The 20,150-nt window shown below is 41.4% G+C and overlaps 1 protein-coding gene across 2 annotated transcripts in view; it reads left to right on the top strand.

Moving 5' to 3' along the window:
• Positions 1-290: 290 nt before the first annotated feature.
• The window catches only part of LOC139535625 (protein kinase C delta type-like), a 38,376-nt gene continuing 18,516 nt past the window's right edge, over positions 291-20,150 (top strand). Inside the window, exon 1 of one of the 2 annotated variants that reach the window (XM_071335225.1) lies at positions 291-500. The gene's annotated coding sequence lies outside the window, so the exon portion shown is untranslated. The remainder of the gene's footprint in view (positions 501-20,150) is intronic. The other variant, XM_071335223.1, reaches the window with a different exon arrangement.

Raw genomic sequence — 20,150 nt, 5'->3', positions numbered from 1 at the left:
ATCCTCTGCAGCAGAGGTAACTCTGGATCTTCCTTTCCGGTGGCGGTCCTCATGCGAGCCAGTTTCATCATGAGTGCACTTGATGAAACTTTCAAAGTTTGTGAGTGTGTGATATGGAGGTTGGAGACATGTTTATTTTGACAATATAAAGAACAACTTCTATAAACAACGGCAACACTGCCATTGTGTCTTGCTGTTGGAAAACCACATTAATGTTAGACTTTCGGCTGTCGCAGATGCACCTCCCCCGACTTCACTCCTCGACTTTCGTCTACAGTCGGTTGCTTTCGCCTCACCACTCAAACGAAACCCCTCTCTCTCTCTCTCTCTCTCTTTCTCACTCTCTTGGGAATGCACCTGCCCGACGTCACCAATGACAAGCCTGCGAGTGAGTGAACTGTCGAACGTTTCCTCAAACACGCTCTAGATTTCCAGTGTAAGATACCTGCCAGTCTAGGTGCCGAGCACAAGGGAAAGCAAACTTGATCAGGAACACGAAGGTAAGTCGACTCCCTAACATTTATATCATTGCAACAGTATTGAAGGAAATCTTCAACAGTTGACAGAATTAAGATACTTGACAAATCAGACAGTATAACTGCACATTGACAGCACCAGGGGACGAATTACTTTCGATATATTCACACAAGTGCATTATGTATATTTTTTTAACTAATTTTAGTGTATTTTAAAGTTTGAGTGAGACTTTGACACTACCGCGTCTGCTGATTGTTGAAAATGAGCAAGTTGGCTACAAAATAATCACTGCGGTAAAGTGTTCGGTAACCTATGTGCGCTTCAAAGCACAAAAACCGATGCGAGAACCCTCCATCTCTGTTGATATGTTCTGTAGGAATCCTTGCACAAACCTTTCCCGCTTGCTCTTGGTAGATTAACTGTCTGTCAAATGTATTTTGGTTAGTCATTTAATACGCATTACTCACACTCAGTTTGTGAGAATGAAGTTGAGCAAAAAGAAACATCAAGCAACTTATCCTTGTCTAGTGTATTTCTTTCCATGGGTCTTGATGCTATCATGGTATTTAGAATGGATTGTTATTTGTGCGGAGGGATCTTGCCCACCGCCAGTCCTTGATGTGTGTGATGTTTCACTTTCATTTTTCTCCACACATACAACAATATTCTAATTATATATTATCATGTTTGCCACAGATTTGAGTCACTCCTGTTTGCTAGTGCCACTTGTGATCTAGGAATGCTGCACCACAAGTCCACAACCCCAAATTGTGTAATTTGTTGTCCATGGTGCCAATCACCACATAGTACAGTAAGTTTATACAGTATATGATCTATAAATTAAAGATGTGAGGACACTGGCCCAGTTGTTTTTCAACATTTGTCTGTGCTGCCCACTGAGAGGAAATTTGCAGAAAGATGGTAAACTAATTATTTTGGTAAGGTTGAATTCATTGTACTCAGTGGTGTAGTGGTGTCTGGAGAAATTAAGTTACTCAAATGTTTCCCAAACAGCTCGCCAGGTGAAGGAAAGGTGTCCTGTGTGAAAAATGATTTGAGAAACAGTGACATGTACTCTGAATGACCTAAAAGGATAAATCCCATATTGGGCCAACTAAGATGTATTGTGCAGGTAGATGAATAGTAGGCATACTATTGAAATTGACAAGTTTCAGATTACATTTTATTTTTTATTGACAACAACATTGGATGTTTTAAGTCCACAACAATGGGGTCTGGGAAAAGTCCACTTTTGAGGTATGGGAGAAATTATGATTTTTGAGTGTAGTTACCCTTTAAATCAAGTGGCAGCAACCTAGCACTGTTTGGTTAGCGGTGTTTCTGTAGCGCACATGAGATGGAGTTTGCAAAACAGATGGCCACTGGATTGATGCAAGTAATCATGATATCATTCTACCAGGTAGGCATAGGCTACTTTGTAGCCAGTTAACATTTAATTGAGAAAGTTTCTGGGAAAGCCTTTCCATCTACGGTCTATCAAAAGACAGTTAGGCCTATCATTAGCATCACTATATTTCCCTGTTCCTTAATTGTTTGAAACCTGGATGTTTTACTTTACATTATCAAATCAAATGTATTTATATAGCCCTTCTTACATCAGCTGATATCTCAAAGTGCTGTACAGAAACCCAGCCTAAAACCCCAAACATCAAGCAATGCAGGTGAAGAAGCACAGTGGCTAGGTAAAACTCCCTAGAAAGGCCAAAACCTAGGAAGAAACCTAGAGAGGAACCAGGCTATGAGGGGTGGCCAGTCCTCTTCTGGCTGTGCCGGGTGGAGATTATAACAGAACATGGCCAAGATGTTCAAATTCATAAATTACCAGCATGGTCAAATAATAATAATCACAGTAGTTGTCGAGGGTGCAGTAAGTCAGCACCTCAGGAGTAAATGTCAGTTGGCTTTTCATAGCCGATCATTAAGAGTATCTCTACCGCTCCTGCAGTCTCTAGAGAGTTGAAAACAGCAGGTCTGGGACAGGTAGCACGTCCGGTGAACAGGTCAGGGTTCCATAGCCGCAGGCAGAACAGTTGAAACTGGAGCAGCAGCACGGCCAGGTGGACTGGGGACAGCAAGGAGTCATCATGCCAGGTAGTCCTGAGGCATGGTCCTAGGGCTCAGGTCCTCTGAGAGAGAGAGAGAGAAAGAGAGAATTAGAGAGAGCATACTTAAATTCCCACAGGACATCGGATAAGACAGGAGAAGCACTCCAGATATAACAAACTGACCCTAGCCCCCCCCAACACATAAACTACTGCAGCATAAGTACTGGAGGCTGAGACAGGAGGGGTCAGGAGACACTGTGGCCCCATCCGATGATACCCCCGGACAGGGCCAAACAGGAAGGATATAACCCCACCCACTTTGCCAAAGCACAGCCCCCACACCACTAGAGGGATATCTTCAACCACCAACTTACCATCCTGAGACAAGGCCGAGTATAGCCCACAAAGATCTCCGCCACGGCACAACCCAAGGGGGGGCGCCAACCCAGACAGGAAGATCACGTCAGTGACTCAACCCACTCAAGTGACGCACCGCTCCTAGGGACGGCATGAAAGAGCACCAGTAAGCCAGTGACTCAGCCCCTGTAATAGGGTTAGAGGCAGAGAATCCCATTGGAGAGAGGGGAACCGGCCAGGCAGAGACAGCAAGGACGGTTCGTTGCTCCAGAGCCTTTCCGTTCACCTTCACACTCCTGGGCCAGACTACACTCAATCATATGACCCACTGAAGAGATGAGTCTTCAGTAAAGACTTAAAGGTTGAGACCGAGTCTGCGTCTCTCACATGGGTAGGCAGACCATTCCATAAAAATGGAGCTCTATAGGAGAAAGCCCCGCCTCCAGCTGTTTGCTTAGAAATTCTAGGGACAATTAGGAGGCCTGCGTCTTGTGACCGTAGCGTACGTGTAGGTATGTACGGCAGGACCAAATCGGAAAGATAGGTAGGAGCAAGCCCATGTAATGCTTTGTAGGTTAGCAGTAAAACCTTGAAATCAGCCCTTGCCTTAACAGGAAGCCAGTGTAGGGAGGCTAGCACTGGAGTAATATGATACAATTTTGGGGTTCTAGTCAGGATTCTAGCAGCCGTATTTAGCACTAACTGAAGTTTATTTGGTGCTTTATGCGGATAGCCGGAAAGTAGAGCATTGCAGTAGTCTAACCTAGAAGTAACAAAAGCATGGATTCATTTTTCTGCATCATTTTTGGACAGAGAGTTTCTGATTTTTGCAATGTTACGTAGATGGAAAAAAGCTGTCCTTGAAACAGTCTTGATATGTTAGTCAAAATAGAGATCAGGGTCCAGAGTAACGCAGAGGTCCTTCACAGTTTTATTTGAGACGACTGTACAACCATCAAGATTAATTGTCAGATTCAACAGAAGATCTCTTTGTTTCTTGGGACCTAGAACAAGCATCTCTGTTTTGTCCGAGTTTAAAAGTAGAACGTTTGCAGCCATCCACTTCTTTATGTCTGAAACACAGGCTTCTAGCGACGGCAAATTTGGGGCTTCACCATGTTTCATTGAAATGTACAGCTGTGTGTCATCCGCATAGCAGTGAAAGTTAACATTATGTTTTCGAATGACATCCCCAAGAGGTAAAATATATAGTGAAAACAATAGTGGTCCCAAAACGGAACCTTGAGGAACACCGAAATGTACAGTTGATTTGTCAGAGGACAAACCATTCACAGACACAAACTGATATCTTTCCGACAGATAAGAATAAACCAGGCCAGAACTTGTCCGTGTAGACCAATTTGGGTTTCCAATCTCTCCAAAAGAATGTGGTGATCGATGGTATCAAAAGCAGCACTTAGGTCTAGGAGCACGAGGACAGATGCAGAGCCTCGGTCTGACGCCATTAAAAGGTCATTTACCACCTTCACAAGTGCAGTCTCAGTGCTATGATGGGGTCTAAAACCAGACTGAAGCATTTTGTATACATTGTTTGTCTTCAGGAAGGCAGTGAGTTGCTGCGCAACAGCTTTTTCTAAAATGTTTGAGAGGAATGGAAGATTCGATATAGGCCGATTAGTTTTTTATATTTTCTGGGTCAAGGTTTGGCTTTTTCAAGAGAGGCTTTATTACTGCCACTTTTAGTGAGTATGGTACACATCCGGTGGATAGAGAGCCGTTTATTATGTTCAACATAGGAGGGCCGAGCACAGGAAGCAGCTCTTTCAGTAGTTTAGTTGGAAAGGGTCCAGTATGCAGCTTGAAGGTTTAGAGGCCATGATTATTTTCATCATTGTGTCAAGAGATATAGTACTAAAACACTTAAGTGTCTCTCTTGATCCTAGGTCCTGGCAGAGTTGTGCAGACTCAGGACAGCTGAGTTTTGGAGGAATACGCAGATTTAAAGAGGCATGTCTTACCTTGCTTTGAAGTAACCAAGACAAAATTTGACCGTAGAAATGTTGATGGAAATATTTTATAAACGCTTCCTCATATCTGCTATGTTCTTTTTAGTGAGATGTAACGACAAGATTTGAAAACGGTGATTAGTAATAGCCAATGAGAGCTCGCCAGAGGAGAAGCCAGTGAGAGGATGATGTTGTATCGCGTCACCCAGAATGTGTAGACTCTCGAGCAGGAGCAATGACTGCTACTAGTATTGTACTTGCCGTAGTGTCAAATCGTTACAGCTCTGACAAACTCTTTACACACAATGTTATTCAATTCCAAATGTATTGGCTAGATATTTCAAGTCTGTATGGCAAGCGTGAAAGTCTGACTGCTTTGAGCCACAGCTCGTTGTAGCTATCTAATCACATCACATCCTTGTTTTTGAGAGACAGCGTGGTATCCAGAATCCTCAAGACCCAGTGAAGAATGTTGTGGTGTGTGACCCTCCTCCCTGTCTGTGCCACATCATTTAGAGAGTACAGGAAAGAAGTTCCTCCTTTGCTGTCTTATCTGGTATCTGTTAGCCTTAGTTGATACATAATCTGACCGTTTTTGTACTTGACCATACTACTTCATTGCCTTGCCAATGATTTGTTTGGCAAGACAACAAGTCGACTAAGGCAGAAACAGTGTGTCACCCAGGCTACATATTTTGTCAGATACAGTTTTTCATTATCTCTTCGACGGGCCAAAATAGAACAGTAAAGGTAATCCTATACACCTGCATTGGATGCAGTAGGAGACAGGAGAGGTGTGTCTATTGGCTACTCTGCTTTGCATCTGGGTATGAGGAGACCGTTGTGACAGCGGCTCAGTGAAGAGCTCCCAATGCAGCACTAATCAACAAGGAAGCACAACAAATATGGCCAGCTACCCTCTATGGATCTGCTAGAGCACAACGTGTGTGCTTGTACATGTGATTTATAATTAACTCTGCTTTGATTCTCTCTCTCAAATTATTAAGCTGAGGCTAAAGACAAATAATAACACTCTCCACACTAGCATAGCCAATAAGGCAAACTCTTTTAAGAGGGTGAGTCATCTTTACGAAGCGCAACTGTCTTTGTGTCCCTAATCTCAGGAAGGAGAGATGGTGGTAGAGCAGAGGTTCCTAAACTTTTTTCTCCAGTGAGCCCATTTTTATATACAAATAATAATAATGACCCCACCATGTAAAAATGTGATACAATCAACGGGCAATGTTAACTTTTTTTCATTGGGACAATGACAGTCTATTACTAATCCGTTGGCCAGTACTTTTGACTATTTCAATCTGAAGGAAGTATGGTATGAAGTGACTGAAATGCACCAGAAAGTTATTGGGAAGTTCAGAAGATCATCAGGCAATCATTTTGTATGATCTTCTGTGTGGAAAAGGACGTATTCATTTAATGACGATCTTTTTCCCCCACTCTGATTTAGTTAGTGTCTGGTCTTGTCCACCTTGTTATAATGAGTAATGCGCAGTTTGTGGGCATTGTATGACAGACAGGGTGGCAAACACGATTATAAAACACACAAACACAGACGTTTTGTTGTCTGCTCTGTTGTGGTTTAGGCTACATGGCAATTATGTATTATTTATTCATTTTGACCATAACTGCTCCCAGACATGGCTCTCAGCACATCACACACAGCGAGAGTGAGTGGAAGAGAAACACGGGTAATTGGGCTGAATCTACAACACGCTCCCATACTCCATTATTTATCCCAGCAGTTAGAGAGGTGATGAGTTAGCTTCTTTTTTTTTTTACACGTTCTGCTACTTATAGTGACACTCTCGAAACACGTTCTCTCTGTCACCCACCTTGGATGACAGCAGTCTAGTAGCACCCAATGTTGTCTTCTTACATCATTTAGCATCTCTCTCAGCACCATGCTTGTCTCCATCCTACCCTGTGGTGTATTGTTTGTCGGTCTACCTCAGTCCCCACTGTGCTTTCTGTTGTCTGGCCATTGCACGGTGCTGTCTGCGGCTTGTGGTAATCAAGACCGTGTCGACTGTGAGCAAAGCAGAAATGGATACCTTAACGCAGAGAGAGAGAGGCGCCTACACGACCACACACACACACACACACACACATACACACACACACACTAATGAGTTATACTGAGTGTGAATGAGCAGGTTTAAGGCATGCAGAAGGAACTAGATTTTTATATTTTTTACATTAAATCACTATGCATTATGTGGGTGGAATGCTGTAACAACACAGAATAGAACAAATAATAAAAATCCCACGATGGTAGTGACTTCCTTATTTTATTTACCATTTATTCCCATTCATTTACTTTAACAAAATATTTATTTTATTTGACTTTATTTCATTATAAATAATCTCATTTGTATAGAGCTGCTACCTATGCTGTCAAAATCACTATTTTAGTAGTTCTTTCAAGTAAATAAGGCATACTTTTATCAATCACTTAGATAATGTATTTTCAGGTAGAGATACCTCGCAAGTAACTGCTTTCTATCCCTCTCGTGCGTTCTCTCTTCTCTCGGTTTAACCATGTCTGCTCAACACAGACCGGACAAGTAAGCAAAGGTGCAATGGATTATGGGCATTGTAGTTAATTACCACATTTCCAGTGCTAAACTATGTAGAATATTGGCTTGTTGGAAACTACAACTCCCTACTACATAGCACAGTTCGGGATTGATCTGATTTATCTCTACAGAACCTGAGCATCGAGTTCACAGAGGGGGGGGGAAACAGAATGCAATGGAATTCAAATAATTGAACCGACATCGGTCAATTAGTTGTTTAAAAACCGAAAATTAACCATTTGAACCCATAGCCACAGGCAAAAACCTTAAGGCCATCGCTCAAAAATTATAATGGCAACAATTTAGTGTAACCCTTTATGTATTACAAAGACATTGTGTAAGTGTTTGTATTGATTTGAGAGTGGGGAAAGTGAATGCGAAAGCACTCCATGACCACAGACATGCTGCTCTGACCTTGAACTCGTTATTCCACCTCTCTCCCTCTGACTTTCTCTGTCTGTCTGGTTGGAATGTCTCATTGACCTGTGTGTGTTGGTGTCTGCCCATGTGCGCTCTAGGCTGTGTCTGCTGTCATGACCTTTGTCAGTGTGTGTGGCGTAGGTAGAGTGATGCATTATCATCTGATGAACGGGAAAGGAAGGTTTTCATTTACTCAGTATAGTCTCTACTGTAGAATACAAACTTCCTCACACTCAAAGTTATAAGGGGTGTTAAAGTGATACGCAAAACTGTGGAAATGGGTTTACATATTATATTACAGTGTGTGTTGTAAGACAGATCCAGATAGAATCAAAAGCCCAAAATGCTAGTAACACTATCAAATGTAGTCAAATCAAATCATGGTAATACTTTCTTGCCACAGCAGTAGTCACCATTAAAGAGAGCATGTCATGGTAGTTTTTATTCATTTTGTTTGTCAAAGCTTAGGTGAAAGTGGAACACTTTAGGGAATGGTCATATTCCAAGTTGATCACAAAAGTGTCCTTTAAATATTCACTATTCATTGTAACCTCCTCCCTAAACGGGAAGCCTGGGGAAGTCCCATGCACAAAATCAACCGGTGGGAACCTGGTCTAAATCGGTGGTGCCTCGCAACACATCAAACCAATCAAATGCCTTGTTTGGGCGGAGGAGCTCAATAGATTAGTGTCGTAGGTGCAATTGTGCATGAGTATGGCTGTGAAATCGCAGATTAAGACCCCATCAAAATATGTCGATGTAGCCTGTACCTTGTGTGTGGTGAACCGTACGACTGTAACAGGAGCAAACATAACCTTTTGCAAAGTAAATCTTCTTTATTGCGACTTGACTACACACGGGCTTTAGAAGAGATAATGGGACCTGTCACGCTGACTGATGGATTTTCAAAAGCAGAATGTGGCTCCTGTCGCAATTTTCTACTCATATAAAAGTATATACAGTGCATTCGGGAAAGTATTCAGAACCTTTGACATTTTCCCAAATTTTTTACATTACAGCCTTATTCTAAAATGGATTAAATTGTTTGTTTCCTTCCTCAATCTACACACAATATCCCATAATGACAGCAAAAACAAGTTTTTAGAAATTTTAGCAAATGTATAAAAAATTCTAAATAATTATAAAATGTACATAAGTATTCAGACCCTCTACTCAGTACTTTGTTGAAGCACCTTTGGCAGCAATTACAGTCTCAAGTTTTTTGGGTATGACGCTAAGTTTGGCACATCTGTAGTTGGGGAGTTTCTCACATTCCTCTCTGCAGATCCTCTCAAGGTCTGTCAGGTTGGATGGGGAGTGTCGCTACACAGCTATTTTTAGTTCTCTCGAGATGTTTGATCGGGTTCAAGTCCGGGCTCTGGCTGGGCCACTCAAGGACATTCAGAGACTTGTCCCGAAGCCTCTCCTGCGTTGTCTTGGCTGTGTGCTTAGGGTCGCTGTCCTGTTGGAAGGTGAACACTCTGGAGCAGGTTTTCATCAAGTATCTCTCTGTACTTTGCTCCGTTCATCTTTCCCTCGATCCTGACTAGTCTCCCAGTCCCTGCAGCTGAAAAACATCCCCATAGCATGCATCACCATGCTTCACTGTAATTTAAAATATTTTTTACAGTTAACCTTTATTTTACTAGGCAAGTCAGTTAAGAACAAATTCTTATTTACAATGAAGGCCTACCCCGGCCAAACCTGGACGACGCTGGGCCAATTGTGTGTTGCCCTATGGGACTCCCAATCACAGCTGGATGTGATACAGCCTGGATTCGAACCAGGGACTGTAGTGACGCCTCTTGCACTGAGATGCAGTGCCTTAGACCGCTGCGCCTCTCGGGAGCACAACCACCGTAGGGATGGTTCCATCAGACCAGAGAATCTTGTTTCTCATGGTCAGAGTCCAAGCAGGCTGTCATGTGCCTTTTTACTGAGGAGTGGCTTCCGCCTGGCCACTCTACCATAAAAGCCTGAGTGGTGGAATGGTGCAGAGATGGTTGTCCTTCTGGAAGGTTCTCCCAACTCCACAGAGGAACTCTGGAGCTCTGTCAGAGTTACCATCGGGTTCTTGGTCACCTCCCCAATCAAGGCCCTTCTCCCCCGGTTGCTCAGTTTGGCCGGCGGCCAGCTCTAGGAAGAGTCTTGGTGGTTCCTAACTTCTTTCATTTAAGAATGATGGAGGTCACTGTGTTCTTGGGGACCCTTAATGCTGAAAAAAAATTGGTACCCTTCCCCATACAGTGGGGCAAAAAAGTATTTAGTCAGCCACCAATTGTGCAAGTTCTCCCACTTAAAAATATGAGAGAGGCCTGTAATTTTCATCATAGGTACACTTCAACTATGACAGACAAAATGAGGGGAAAAAATCCAGAAAATCACATTGTAGGATTTTTTATGAATTTATTAGCAAATTATGGTGGAAAAATAAGTATTTGGTCAATAACAAAAGTTATCTCAATACTTTGTTATATACCCTTTGTTGGCAATGACAGAGGTCAAACGTTTTCTGTAAGTCTTCACAAGGGTTTCACACACTGTTGCTGGTATTTTGGCCCATTCCTCCATGCAGATCTCCTCTAGAGCAGTGATGTTTTGGGGCTGTTGCTGGGCAATACGGACTTTCAACTCCCTCCAAAGATTTTCTATGGGGTTGAGATCTGGAGACTGGCTAGGCCACTCCAGGACCTTGAAATGCTTCTTACGAAGCCACTCCTTCGTTGCCCGGGCGGTGTGTTTGGGATCATTGTCATGCTGAAAGACCCAGCCACGTTTCATCTTCAATGCCCTTGCTGATGGAAGGAGGTTTTCACTCAAAATCTCACGATACATGGCCCCATTCATTCTGTCCTTTACACGGATCAGTCGTCCTGGTCCCTTTGCAGAAAAACAGCCCCAAAGCATGATGTTTCCACCCCCATGCTTCACAGTAGGTATGGTGTTCTTTGGATGCAACTCAGCATTCTTTGTCCTCCAAACATGACGAGTTGAGTTTTTACCAAAAAGTTATATTTTGGTTTCATCTGACCATATGACATTCTCCCAATCTTCTTCTGAATCATCCAAATGCTCTCTAGCAAACTTCAGACGGGCCTGGACATGTACTGGCTTAAGCAGGGGGACACGTCTGGCACTGCAGGATTTGAGTCCCTGGCGGCGTAGTGTGTTACTGATGGTAGGCTTTGTTACTTTGGTCCCAGCTCTCTGCAGGTCATTCACTAGGTCCCCCCGTGTGGTTCTGGGATTTTTGCTCACCGTTCTTGTGATCATTTTGACCCCACGGGTGAGATCTTGCGTGGAGCCCCAGATCGAGGGAGATTATCAGTGGTCTTGTATGTCTTCCATTTCCTAATAATTGCTCCCACAGTTGATTTCTTCAATCCAAGCTGCTTACCTATTGCAGATTCAGTCTTCCCAGCCTGGTGCAGGTCTACAATTTTGTTTCTGGTGTCCTTTGACAGCTCTTTGGTCTTGGCCATAGTGGAGTTTGGAGTGTGACTGTTTGAGGTTGTGGACAGGTGTCTTTTATACTGATAACAAGTTCAAACATGTGCCATTAATACAGGTAACGAGTGGAGGACAGAGGAGCCTCTTAAAGAAGAAGTTACAGGTCTGTGAGAGCCAGAAATCTTGCTTGTTTGTAGGTGACCAAATACTTATTTTCCACCATAATTTGCAAATAAATTCATTAAAAATCCTACAATGTGATTTTCTGGATGTTTTTTTCTCATTTTGTCTGTCATAGTTGAAGTGTACCTATGATGAAAATTACAGGCCTCTCATCTTTTTAAGTGGGAGAACTTGCACAATTGGTGGCTGACTAAATAATTTTTTGCCCCACTGTATGTGTCTCGACACAATGCTGTCTCGGATCTCTACGGACAATTACTTTGACCTCATGGCATGGTTTTTGCTCTGACATGCACTGCCAACTGTGGGACCTTATATAGACAGGTGTGTGTCTTTCCAAATGATGTCCAATCAATTGAATTTACCACATGTGGACTCCAATCAAGTTGTAGAAACATCTCAAGGATGATCAATGTAAACAGGATTTACCTGAGCTAAATTTCAAGTCTCATAGCAAAGGGTCTGAGAACTTATGTAAATAAAGTATTTCTGTTTATTTTTAATAGATTTGCAAAAAAAAATGTACCTGTTTTTGCTTTGTAATTACGGGGTATTGTGTGTAGAATGATGAGGGAAAAAAATATTTAAACCATTTTAGTATAAGGCTGTAACGTAACAAAATGTGATTAAGTCAAGGGGTCTGAATACTTTCCGAATGCAATATATATAAATGTGCCAGTGACATGGTAAGAATTATCTGTTTTGTGAGGGAAAGTGCAAATTCTAGAGTTAGAACGAAAAGGTGTGCTGCAGCTGTCTCAAACCCCAGAAGTACCAAAAGACTGTCTGTTCAGGAAAGCACTGACACTCCGGCGAGACAAGGCCTTTTCAGGGACCCAGAGACAGATGACCAGCCGCCAGATATAGGAATTCAACTGCTACAAGCATCGTTTTTGGTGCAACCTCGGCTAGAAGTGACAACTAAAGTGATCACAGTTTTTGGGTGGAATTGTCCTTTTTAATTATCTTTTGGTATTTGTTTCATTAGTCCATTGTTGACGTAGTCCCAAAATGTTTTGCTTTGTCAGCAATCAAGTTTTCTAAATATGTAACTTTCAAAATACAGAAATCATCCCAGTACGGTGCATTTTGCATCATATGATGCAATGGTATATGTCTTCAACATAGTCAGCCCAGAGCAATACCAAAGTATTTGATGCAAGAACTGCAAACACCATGTGCGCCTCACAAAATACCTCATCCAACATCCAGGGGTCCATGTCCAGTTTGACATTGCACAGAAAGACAGCAGGACCGTTGCAGAGCAGACAGACCTCATGCAGTGATTTGATGACTGTTAGCTGAAGCCAGAGTCTGGAAAGCACTCAATCTCAAGTAGATCTGAGACATATAGTATGTGTGCTTCTTGATCAGAAGGTGTTTGCTTTGACACCTGGAAGGTGCTACCCAAGCTTCCAGAACTTTAAAAAAATCTGTTGCACAAATTGAACTACGAGGAACTAGTGTGGTGGATCAGCAACCACAAACTGAACTTACACCGTGAGAAGAAGAAACTGTCTGCTCATTTGGCATGTAGACAGAGGCACAAACGTTGACAGTTGATTTCAGCTGTAGTGCTGAGACCCTAGAATGGAAATGATCTTCAATTCCACAGAGAAGTAATGTAAGAAAGAGGAAAGAAGACAATGACAATGTAGACTCACAAAACATGTGTATTTACTTTTCTAATGTTACATTCTTTGTTGTGTAATTTGTGTAATTATTTGAATAGAACATATTCTGTGTTCCTTTTTTTACTGTTTATTTTGGTAATTATTTTTACTTACAATTTGATGTACTGTTAACATTGTTCCTGTTGTTGCTGTCTGAAACTTTATATAGGAATATGTTTTATGGGCTGTGATGTGTACACTGCAAAAACAGTAACACAACTGCTATAGCCTTTTCACAATTCTCTAGGCTAACACTGGGGGGAAAGCCCACACTTTTTCTGTTTTGAAAGTTGTGTAGTACACTTTACTTGTTTCATCCAGAAATGGCAACTACAAGTTCATTTACAATAATGTCATACAGTCCACTGAACATGGATGATTACAAATCTGGATTTTATTGGTCAAGTGAAAAGCGAAAGATAAAAAAATTAACTTTATGAACAGGTAACTATGGGTGACAGGTCACATCTTGGCCCACTCTATACTTTAAATCAGTGGTTCCCAACCGGGGGTACTTGGCTTATCCACAGGGGGTACGGTGGATTCATGAGACCATAGGCTTACAGGTAAAATGCACATAATTCAGTTAGTGGTACAGTAACCGAAAAAGGTTGGGAACCACTGCTATAGATAAATGAGTATTAGAACAAATCTTTAAGCTAAATGATTTATTTACAGTGTGTGTATGGCATACATTCTACTTTTCCATACAGCTCAATGGTAAAAGGGCCTGTTTCCACAACAATAATATCTTAGACTACATACCATAAGCCTTTTGAAGTGTTAAGCAGATGAGACAATACCTACAGTATTAATCCAAAGCCCTAAATTGTCATAAATCATCATCACTCAAGTGTTCATTATCCTCCAAAACCTCAGTGGTGATAGACAGTAGGGCTATTGCATGTCTCATTTCAGTAATGGGCAGAGCAGAATTTATTTTCCTCATTTCAGAAAAGTAAGGGAATTGCGCTCAGAAAGTTGTTGACAATTTTGTCACGGTTACCCTCATTGGCTGATGTGCAATAAACAGAGACACTCCCATGAACACCTGATGCTCCCGATACTCAACTAGTCGAAAAGGCCAGTTTTATTGCTTCTTTAATCAGGACAACAGTTTTCAGCTGTGCTAACATACTTGGAAAAGGGTTTTCTAATGATCAATTAGCCTTTTAAAATGATAAACTTGGATTAGCTAACACAACATGCCATTGGAACACAGGAGTGATGGTTGCTGATAATGGGCCTCGGTACGTCTATGTAGATATTCCATTAAAAATCAGCGGTTTCCAGCTACAATAGTCATTAACAACATTGACAATGTCTGCACTGTATTTCTGATAAATTTGATGTTATTTTAATGGACAATTTTTTTTGCTTTTCTTTCAAAAACAAGGACATTTCTAAGTGACCCTAAACTTTTGAACGGTAGTGTATATACTAAAATGCACAAACACAACTGATCAAAGAATTAGCAGATAACAGACATCAGACACTCATTTTACAAGTCAAATAATACCAGGGCATATCAAATCATAGGTACATACACATGGCATGCACCCCACCCCACATAGCGGCAACCATATCCACTCACCACTCCCTCTCTCACCACATAGCCGTACCTCCATCCCCCCTCCACCCCATTTTTGTTACACACAAATCACCATTGAACCATAGTGTGGACCTCATCGACAGCCAATCCAATGAGACGCTCGTGGAACAATGACGTTTGAAGTAGGCCTCACCCTTTCTCTGAGCCAATTAAAGTTTTCGGAGTCCAGAAGACAATCGTGTATTCACCCTTGGCAAATTTCTTACCCTCCTTCTCACTTTGACCTGTGTATGTGCCGGCTATTCCTTCAGAATAGAAAAACCTGATCCTTGATTATTGTGAAACTACTATTACCATCGATTTATCCACTTTCAATAAATCACAGACTGTTGGCCACACTTGATACACTACACTTTTACCATAGCCTGTAGGTAAACTCACCAAAATGTCTCTTTTCTTTGAGAGTGTTCAAGCAGAAGAGGGAGGGTCCAAGAAATGTAACAGCCAATCAAAATCTTGCATCTGGGAGCCAGTGGACCATTCAATACAGAATTCAGAATTCAATACAATACAGAATTCTCCAAACAACAATGTGATTTTTGAGGTATGGCAAAATCAGACTACCCCCTCCCTACCTAATTTATGCTTGCTCTATTGCTCTAGTTGTGTGTAAGGACGTAGGGTTATCTTGCACAAGCAGCTGCCATATAGTTTAACCATATTAACACAAAGAGATGACGTATTAACAGACATAGAGTAGTAAATTACACTGACGCCCTTTTTTTCCAAAGTCAAAATGGCAATTTCAGTCCTCACAATGAGCAATAACTTCAGTAGAAAACATTCTTCTTTGAGTTGACACACAGTAGCTATTATCTAATCCAGGCTGACGTAGGTTCAGGTTCATTATTGCGTGGAGGCTGTTTGCTTAACTGTAATTGCTAGGGCTGGGCCTGGCCCTGCTCAATAGACCCACCCTGTCCTCTGGTTGGAGACGTTTCTTCCCCCCCATCTCTCCTCGCTCTCACATCTCAGGTTCCAGTCACTCTGGCCATCTAGGTCTAAGTAGAACTTTGTCAACAGCACAGAGCCTTTTACCGTTCAGAGGACACAGTCTTCGCTGCTCAGTCTTGGAGTCAGAGTGACAAAATGCTGTTTGAACTGAATTGAGCTTGGCATGGAATAGCCTGGGTTCTAATCTCATAATCCTGGTGCTCGAGGAATCCCACTGCCTGGAAAATGGTTTGTGTAAGATTCATTCTTAACATTGTGCACCAGCTGTGTTTGTCATATTTCCCTGTTGAGTGCACATTTGGTTGTGATGGGGCCTGTGCACATACTCTACACACTCATTGTGAACACAGACAGATTGACAGATCCATATTCGGTTGTTGAACAGAGAATTCACATCAAGGCACTTTGATTAATGGACCAACACAGACCCTGAGCCAGCCCAGCAGCAGACCGTGTACAGTATGAGAGAGAGCGTGTTTGATAGAGCGATAGAAAAGAAGATGAGACTGACTGTTTATTCGTCTACAGTAAACAGACCATCAGGTCAGCTGTTTGGTTCCACCCATTTGTCCTAAAACAGCCTGCTGTATGTGTGGTCAGAGAGGATTCCCACAAATCTTAGTATGGCATCCACAGGGCATCTCAATATCACATCATTTCTGGGTAACAATGAATTACTTTGCTGTTTTAAATTATTTCATAGCAAAATGCAATTTCTCTAAGCAAGAATTTTGCTCGGACAGTCTGGGAGTGGTCTGAGAGAGGGGCCTAATTGGAGGAGCCTAATGGGAGGGATGTGTAACCTTAACTAGATGTTATTGGCAGAGAGCAGGGCTAACTCTCTTTTATTAAATTATACGTCCAAAAACCTCACCTAGCCAAACAAGCTGATATTTCAGCCGGTGTCTTCAAACAGCTCTTACACTAAAATGGCATTATCATAATTTTCACAATTTCACAGTATTTTTCCAATCTCATATTGTGGGCATATATAAAACACAGAAAACTCCACATTTTCCCTGACCTGCCCCTTTAAAGCAGGTCTTTCTGCCCACCTAGTCCCACCTTTCACCTGTATCTATATAATAAGAGCAGAAAACTAGGTCTTTGATTTAGGGTGTTTTTAAAGAAGCTCTACCTCTGACAGTATTCTATACAGTAACATTATATAAGGCTTTATTGCCAAAAGCACCTCCTGGTATCTGTGGGAAATCTCTTCTTCAGTTCTGTCATCATCAGAACATATTGGTCAATTCCAAATGTTCACTTTAAAAGTATTCCTAACTAAATCCATTGATGGGAAAAGTTAAACAAACCATTCAACTCTATGCACAAGGAGTACCTTTAACAATTTCCACAGAACATTTTACAAAAACACATGAACTCAAAGAACAGTGCAGATGTAAAATTTGGTAACAGAATGACGGTAAAATCTCCCTCAGTTGTGACCACGTTTTCCAAAAAAACAGTTAAATTCTGCAGAAAGAATGGGGTGTCAGCTATGATATAACCCCTTGAGTTTGAAAAAAATGTTGGGTTGTTGAACTACCTATTACTACTTGGTATTACTACGTGTAAGTGAAGTCGATTAACACACGGTAACAGAATGATGGTAACAGAATTAGGTCATGGGTCCCTGATCTGTACAATACAGAAATGCGTAATTATGAATGTCATTCTCTTCATAGTGACGTATCCTTATCGGTACACAAAAGGTAGAAACACGTAATATCCTCCCTTGCATATTTGGGTATTATTCTACACACTGGCTATTATTCTAATGAGCTCAGCACCCCCAAAAAAAAACATTTAGAAATGTGGATGGTCCGGACCGGACCAAATCTGTACCAATCAAAGATGTCTATGTTTCACAAGTTTGGACATCACAGTACAGTAGAGTAAATTATACTGTACTGTCCAAACTTGTGTAACAGATGTCTGATTGGTTCATATATATATATATATAGGCCTATTTTGACCTGATTTTTAACCCTGAAAATTATTTTTCTAAATGAAATTAAAATATCCATGTGACATTGGTACATACAAGGATATACCATGACATTTCAAATAATTCATTTAATAAAACGTACAACTTTTCAATGTCTTTTTTATGATGTGTGTGTTTGATGCCGCCATAAAAAAGACCAGTAGCCTTCACATGTGTAGCTTGTTGTTTTTGTTGGCCAGTCAAAGTGGCAAAGAGAGGCTCAATGTGTAGCAGGTGGAGTGAGAGTTCACTAATGCAATATAACATTTAGCAAAATGAGAAGGAGTAGTCTACAACGAGCAACCAACCGATAGGCTGTTCTTTTATCGGAATGGGGTTGGGGAGAATGTGCAGCATGTGGCCTCAAGCTACTCTTTGCTGTAGCAGAGTTGCCTTGGTGTCTCTCTCTCTCTCCCTCCCTCAGTCTGCTCTCCCCGTATAACCTCCGCAGCTGCAGCAATAGACTGCCAGCCTCTCCCTCACGCAGCAGTGCTCAGGTTAAAAACGTACAGTACCAGTCAAAAGCTTGGACAAACCTACTCATTCAAGGGTTTTTCTTTATTTTTACTATTTTCTACATTGTAGAATAATAGTGAAGACATCAACATTATGAAATAACACATATTGGAATCATGTAGTAAGCAAAAAAGTGTTAAACAAATCAAAATATATTTGAGATTCTTCAAAGTAGTCGCCCTTTGCCTTGTTGACAGCTTTGTTAACAGAATGACACATTTTAGTTACTGTGAACTTTCATTATCCTCCCTCCTCATGAAGGATGACATTTTGAAAATTATCTTACAGATTTGTGGGGTTTTGGTAACCGAAAGACAAGACACTAGGAAATATTTCTTCAATTTACAGAAGGCAAAGGATTTCTGCTAAACTAAATATAAATGTTGGTAGTTGGCAGGGTTCTTCAACATTATTTCTGCTAAACTAAATATAAATGTTGGTAGTTGGCAGGTTCTTCAACATTATTGTGCTTTGATGTATTTCTAATACTTTTAAAATACTTTTTCTGCAAGATGTTTCCTAAAACCTCTTTTCCATTTGTGTGACCAGAAATCTAAGGTTAGTCCTAATTTTTAGGATGGAAAATGGTTGAAACATTTTACATATGCCTTCATTTCCAAAAAAGATAGACCCTTAGCTTTCATTTGAAACCAAATATGATGTACTCCTATAAACTTTACGTTAGAGCTCACTGTGGCTTTTTACATGGAAATTCCCTCAGCTGTTCACCTTTATAAACCTAGTCATCTGTATTCTCCTGGAACTCCTTATTGGCCGGAACCTCCTCCACTCTTAAATATTTTTATTTTATTTAACTAGGCAAGTCTGTTAAGAACAAATTCTTATTTTCAAATACAGCCTAGGAACAGGGGCAGAACGACAGATTTTTACCTTGTCAGCTCGGGGATTCAATCTTGCAACCTTTCGGTCACTAGTCCAACGCTCTAACCACTAGGCTACTTGCCGTCCCAAATATGGCATCCACAGTAGAGGGAAACGGCGCCACTGTCAGCCCCACAGACATTGTAATTGTTATTGGGTTTTCTTTGTTTTCAGTAACTTTTTTTGATATTGTAATATCACAAATGGACGTGGCAGTTTCACCATTTAAGGATTCCAGCTTTAAAGGGAATGTTCACCCTTTTTCAACATCAAATTCATTATCTCCAGCCACCGTCCCAACATCAACATGTAAAAGTTGCAGGTGTCTGTGCTTTTGTAGTCTAAAAGATGAAAGATAAGTGTTTCAGTGGACATCAGCCGGAGACATTGATAACATCTGGTGTGCATCATGTGACTTTAACCAACTATGAGAGGCAAAGATTACTAATCCATGTATGTAGGTAGCAGCCAGGAGTCAACAGCTACTGAAACACTGCATGATGGAAACGCACTGTCATTGTCATTGTCCCTGTCCCATACTGTAGATAGCAGTTCAGCTAATAATTAGGATGATTTATGATGATTGAGCCAAACAGAAGCTCCCAGTCTAAACCTGCCAGTCCTGCTTGGGCAGAGCCCTGTGCTTAGTGCTGAGGCCACTGCCTCCCTCTCTAATGACATCTCTCTTGAATGCCAACCTTTCTACGAATGTATACCGGTCTGTGTTGTTCCACTGAATATTCCTTCCCTCAAGATATATACACTGAGTGTACAAAACATTGGGAACACGTTCCTAATATTGAGTTGCACCCACTTTTGCCCTAAGAACAGCCTCAATTTGTCGGGGCATGGACTGTAAAAGGTGTCAAGCTTTCCACAGGGATGCTGGCCCATGTTGACTCCAATGCTTCCCAAGGTTGAGTCAAGTTGGCTTGATGTCATATGGGTGTTGGACCATTCTTGATACACACAGGAAACTGTTGAGTGTGAAAAACCCAGCAGCGTTGCA

The sequence above is a fragment of the Salvelinus alpinus genome, chromosome 12, assembly GCF_045679555.1.
Source record: "Salvelinus alpinus chromosome 12, SLU_Salpinus.1, whole genome shotgun sequence".
Lineage (NCBI taxonomy): Eukaryota > Metazoa > Chordata > Actinopteri > Salmoniformes > Salmonidae > Salvelinus > Salvelinus alpinus.
The sequence above is the reverse complement of the archived record's forward strand: the minus strand, read 5'-3'. Positions and strand labels throughout refer to the sequence as shown.